General features: G+C 40.6%; 1 protein-coding gene across 7 annotated transcripts in view; it reads right to left on the minus strand.

Annotated features, from left to right (window-relative positions):
* Nucleotides 1–5853, minus strand: part of scml4 (Scm polycomb group protein like 4) — a 46438-nt gene extending 40585 nt beyond the window's left edge. For 2 of the 7 annotated variants that reach the window (XM_035528899.1, XM_035528900.1), the window contains exon 1: nt 5068–5853. The gene's annotated coding sequence lies outside the window, so the exon portion shown is untranslated. The remainder of the gene's footprint in view (nt 1–5067) is intronic. The other 5 variants (XM_035528893.1, XM_035528894.1, XM_035528891.1 and 2 more) reach the window with 4 other exon arrangements.
* Nucleotides 5854–6055: the final 202 nt, after the last annotated feature.

Below are 6055 nucleotides of genomic sequence, written 5' to 3' on the forward strand. Positions count from 1 at the left end.
AACATAATCGTGCCAGTGAGAGAGAATCTACCATCACACTGGAGGTTTCAGTGCCGCAGTCCTAAAGATGACAGGTCAATGAATCATCTCCTTACATGACAACGGCTTTCAAAGAAACTGTCCTACAGGAGGAGCTCCAGCACGAGAAACTGGGCCAAAGCAATCGTACAGCTGCAAAGAGTAACATCTGAATAACGTCTCTAGTCCATGGATGGGTACAACAAAGAAACCCTTTGCCAGAGACATTTTCTGTTCAAGAATGCTTATACACCCAAATCCCATAACACATTAACCTCCCCATGTTATGCGTATTTTGCTCTTAAAGCAGCACTGTGTATATAATCATTCACCTTTAAACAGAGTGCTTACAAGCTGTGAGGAATTTTCCAGTGTCTCTGTGCAATTCACCATTACCCTCGACTAACTTGTTAATTAACCATCTAAAGCTAACCATTCCTGCTCCACATGAAAACAAGAGCACTGAAACAAGTGTTGATGGGATATGTGCGGCAGACCAGTGGAACAATGTTTTCACCTGAACGGCAAACTGATTTAGAAATGTCAATGCAATTTGGGAAACTGTGCCGTACAAAGGAACCATTGTGGAGCATACTCCAAACAGTTTGTCCTGTGGATTAAAGAAAAAGTGAATAAAGTTCTTTCCCTCATGTCTTCCTCTCCTTCAACATCTTCCACTTCCATTAAATGCACAGTCTTCCCTGGGCGTCACTGTGCCAAACATCCAAGCTACACCCACACTCCAAGACCATATTCTATTCCATTAGGAATAATGGAGAAACAGACTTAAATGGACCTAAACTAGTAGAATCAAAACAGCCTAAATTTCTAATTTCATATATTTCAGGGTTGCACCACCTTCTGCACACGTGCCTATGCATACATCGCAATGGCTTGCAAATAATGTCACACATCAACAAGACACATTTCTGCATATCTATCCAGAACCAAAATGTACACAAAACAAAATAGATACTATAAAAAGTACTGGTACACTGATACACTGAAACCTTAGCTCATGGAGTTCAATAAACACAGCTGGTCAGGGATTTGATTTAATAAAATGGTGCAGGCCTCTCTTCGAAGCTCAACCACAAGGTTCTTATTATATATTCATTAAGAACACAGCCGTAACAGGAAACCCAGTTGATATTAGACTTTTAGAGTGCGCGTGTGAGTGAATACCCGTGTGTTGTACTGATATTGATGAAAATAAAATGAGAAAAGGGATGTCAAAGAGAAACAGGAAAACTAACATTGAACTGTGAAATGGTGTAAGAAACTATGGTAGTGTACTGCACTGCCAATGTTGTGAAACGCCATGTATTTTTCGTTACTTGGCCGGGTTGTCACCTTCCCCCATGGGCTCCTGGAGCACAGACCAGCAAAAAAAAAAACTCCCTCACTGACACTGGTTTTTATTTGAAAGAGTTACATGCTCCATCTTATCTGACAGCCAAGTTTAAAAAAAAAGGGGGGGGGGGGGGGGGGTAGAAAGTTAAATGGCTTCCCTGTTGCTGGCAACAGTAAGGAAGGTCGTTTCACAAAGGGGCTGTGTGTGTTTTCCCTGATAAAGCAGAGATTCCCAATGGGACCTGGAGACCTAACTAATGAATAATCACAGGGCAACAAAATTTGAAGTTTTTTGTTTAAAAACTACAATAAATGGACCTTATAGTACTTTTTACACTAAATTTAAATATTTTTTAGAATTTTTCTATTAAGCAAGGTTTTTTTAAGGAACAGGGCATTGAGGTTTTACATTAAGTATATAGTAATTATTCATAAATTAGGCTGTTATTACACTTAAAATGTGCCTACTGTCTATTATGTTCAATGTATGATTTTTGCCTGTATTTGGCCTCAGGAATATCCTTCTTCAGTGACTGCCAACATTGAGAAGACCCAATTTCCTTGGTACCCCTTTTCCATACTATATGACATATAGCTATACTGGAACAAAAAAACTGTAGGTGCTAAAGAAATTCTGAAAACATATTTGGATTCAACATGCAAAAATACATAAGAAACGGGTACATTTTTTTTGCAGGAAGTAAAATCATTGTTGACCAGTGTTACATGAGATCCTGTCAGAGTACACTGGAGCACTGTCCACTCTGCAGGGGCCCAATATGGAGTTTAGATTTATATTTGAAATTTGATCTCTGTGAACCATTTGTTTAATTTAATCTTTCTGGTTTAAAACAATTGTTTTATCTAAGTAACAACTAGTTAGTGTGAAGCACTTTGAATTGCCACTGTATATGAAAAGTGCTATACAAATGAACTTGCCTTGTCTTGACTTCCATGTAAACACAACATAGGAACCAAGGTTATTGGACCTGTTAAACTACAATAAACTAAACTTCTAGAAAGTACTGCTACAGGTATATGAAGTTTTCATGTGATGTGTTGAGATTCTGTGATCCATGCCTGGCCTGCTCCTGAGTCTCCTTAACCAGGACCACAGTATCTGAGTGTTTTATTAATGGTCCTGAGTCTCTATAACCAGGACCACAGTATCTGAGTGTTTTATTAATGGTCCTGAGTCTATAACCAGGACCACAGTATCTGAGTGTTTTATTAATGGTCCTGAGTCTATAACCAGGACCACAGTATCTGAGTGTTTTATTAATGGTCCTGAGTCTCTATAACCAGGACCACAGTATCTGAGTGTTTTATTAGTGGTCATGTATATAGGATCTCATTTGTTTCTGTTTACCCTCTGTAAGTCTGGAGATATTAAGTACACAGAAAGGCAGACATGCTCCAAATGCAAACATTCAACATAACCTACACACACATACACATACACATACACATGCACATACACACACACACACACACACACACACACACACACACACACACAAATATATAGAACATGCACACTGCAGGGGGCAGACCTATACTGCATATAAAATAATGAAGGGTCAGCAGAGAGTGGTGAGACAGAAAATGCACAACTATGGAATATTAACAGCCAAGGCTGGCTGCCGTTGACCACATGTAAAATAATGCTTTAAAAAGGAAGACACCGGGATTACAAGAGGAAATGAAGATGACGTTCCGTAGCCGAATGGCATAAATGAACAGATGAATGAGACTCTGCTATATGATGACATTCCGTAGCCGAATGGCATAAATGAGTGGGTGAATCAGACTCTGCTGTATGATGACATTCCGTAGCCGAATGGCATAAATGAACAGGTGAATGAGACTCTGCTGTATGTTGCACAGCTTGGAGACAGTCACAGCAGACTACATTCAGCAGCCAATCAGGATACAGCAGTATAGGCAAACAACAAACAAAGCAGGTGTGACATAAAACCTAAAAAAGTAAGTTCTGTCCAAATGTCGCAAACTGCTGATACATTTCTTGCTGAAACACAGATATGACAGACCTGGATTTTCACATGCAATACTGCTGAAACAGGTCATCCATCCACAACACACACTTCTGACAATGCAGTCTGAACAACTACACCGTCTTAATCTGTTTATGGAGAGGAACCAAACAGTAGTGTGCCACTGATGGTGCCAACATGAAGCAGAATCTCTGTGGACAGAAGACGTAGTCAAATATGCATATCCACAAGTAAACCGCACTACTTTCATGTGTGATGGTATTCGTAATCATGATCTGGAACAGTTGAGCACCTGTCTAATGTGTAACAAACCATGGGGCATGCGGTCACAGTTAAACACAGGGAAGCTGATCACAAGTGGTCAAGCAAAGACTGGAGCTACAGCCAGACGGGAAGCCGTAATGTTTGAAAGGACTGAGTTAGGCTGCGAAAACTGGAGCTGAAGGTTTATGGCAGGAAGACAGATCGGAATTGTATTGGCCATGTGGAATAGGAATGACGTGATTTGACTGGTAAACTAGGTGGAGGCAGAGAAAGGCAATCCAGAGTTCAGCAGCAGTGAAACTGAGGCAGGAGGGGAAAGGAGTGTGGGATTCAGATACCTCTGCTGTTAGGGAACGGCTCTAAAGAGCACGAGTTAATTTAACAGCCCTTAGCAGCACGGTGGATCCATCCACCTTTACCCATACTAAACTACACATAAGTAAGATCGTTTCTGGATGGTTCAAGACCACCTAGTGGCAAAGGGTTGTTTTTAAAACCTTGCAAACATACACAGCCCATCTCTAGTGGCTCGTCTGGCCCCAGTAATAAAGATTGCTTGTATCCTTATCCCCTCTACCAGGCCACCTCAGGATCTTTTCACTTACCCCCCACACGACATATTCCTCAGAAACAAAGTTAGTTTGAAAGTCTTATAATTATCGGGACTTATTGCCAACAGATCATTTCAGATATGTAACAACACAGGACAGGATAAAGCATATCAAAACGCAGAGTAAACGTACCTTTTATTTAAAATAAATAAATAAATAAATAAAAATAACAAATTAAAAAACTTAAAAAAAATAAATAAAAAGCACGTCGCATTTTTTCGGTTTGGACTGGGCGACATAGTAGGTGCTGTTGACAGAACTAATGCAGATAAGCAGGTGGAGCCCGTGGTGTCCCTGGAGAGCGCAAACCTTTCACTACGAAAACAACTTCGCGATCAGTCTAAGGATAACTTCTTTTTTTTTCTTAAGTACACGCCGCACACCTCCGTGTAATAACACTGGTGTAAAAGCAAAAATATTTAGGTATAGACTTAATGCAGCGTCTTGCCTGCTTAGAGAAGACTTGTCCGATTATGTGCTTTAAACTATCAAAGGCGAGGTAGTGTTAAAATCAGGTATTCAGAGTACAGTGCATAATAAAAAATGGTCTACCTGCTTACTCAATTATGCACGAAGCAACATAACGTTCTCCCACGGAGTGCAACTGATTTTCTAAAAACAAATGGAATAGCCTAGTTCAGAGCCATATTGTCTAATTCTACAAAACCTTACTAAACAGAAACCACCGCTGTAGCCCGTATCATTTTTGCGTGCGTGAACTTGGCGCGCTTCTGGCACGTTTCATTTAACACATATCGCCGTCTACCAAAACAACACGAAAATCCAAGCTAATCGAACTACTTTACCTCAGCGTCTATCGTTGGCTGAAACTGTTAGATTCTCATCGGTCCGAATTTTGCTGAAAGTGTTGCCTGGGAGCCTCGGCTGGACGGCGGGCTCGATTTTCTTCGTGCTCCGCCGATGCAGAAGAGAAGCCGAGCGAACGCCGGGCCGGGATTCGAGCAGCGAAAACAGCCGGGTGTAGTTGCAGGAAGAGATAGTGCCAATTTGGTTCTCACCCCGGGGATCTAATTAAATGGCAGGACACGAGGGATCTCGGGAACAGGTTTTTATGTCGCTAGGTATGCAAAGCGGTTCTCTGTAAACCACCCATACAGGATTTCCGACTTGCAATAGCCATACCCATTAAAAGCTGTTGTATTATTTCATCCTCACTCTGTAAATGAAGCTGAAATTCTCTGCCTTCAGTATTTTAATTTCGAAAGGACTACCACCCACCCTTCAAAAGCGCAAGATTGTTCAGTTGTTTTTGCCGACGTTCAGTTGAGATTTGCAGGCATCGGTTGATTATTTCACTTCCGTCGTACCCTTTTCCAACAGCTGGCGGCCAAATCGCCCGTTTATACTCAAAATACGACACATACACTAATCTTTGATTTATCTTACAAGGTGTCTGCAAAGTCATGCCCCGGTGCTTGATCCTTTCTCCTTGATGAAGAATAAAGCTAAAACGAAACGTCAGTTTACAGAAACAAACACAGCCGTCCCACAAATTTAATCCGTTTTGGAAGCATCACGTTCCTAAAACCGAAATTCGATCAAAATCATGTGTCTTATTTCTAGCCTATAAAATTCTCCCTCTTCAAATATGTCGTTTCCGACGTTTTGGCCACTAAATATATTATGCTCATGATGAAATATCCCGTTTCAAAATTAATTTAGCAAGATGCTTAAAATACGGATGAATTGACCAATAAACACAAAACACTCCTTATAAAGGATTCGAACATCCATGTGCTTTTATTGGGATATTTGTAAATAAATTGCTGCTTT

Source organism: Electrophorus electricus, chromosome 8 (genome assembly GCF_013358815.1).
Source record: "Electrophorus electricus isolate fEleEle1 chromosome 8, fEleEle1.pri, whole genome shotgun sequence".
NCBI classification, from domain to species: Eukaryota; Metazoa; Chordata; class Actinopteri; order Gymnotiformes; family Gymnotidae; genus Electrophorus; species Electrophorus electricus.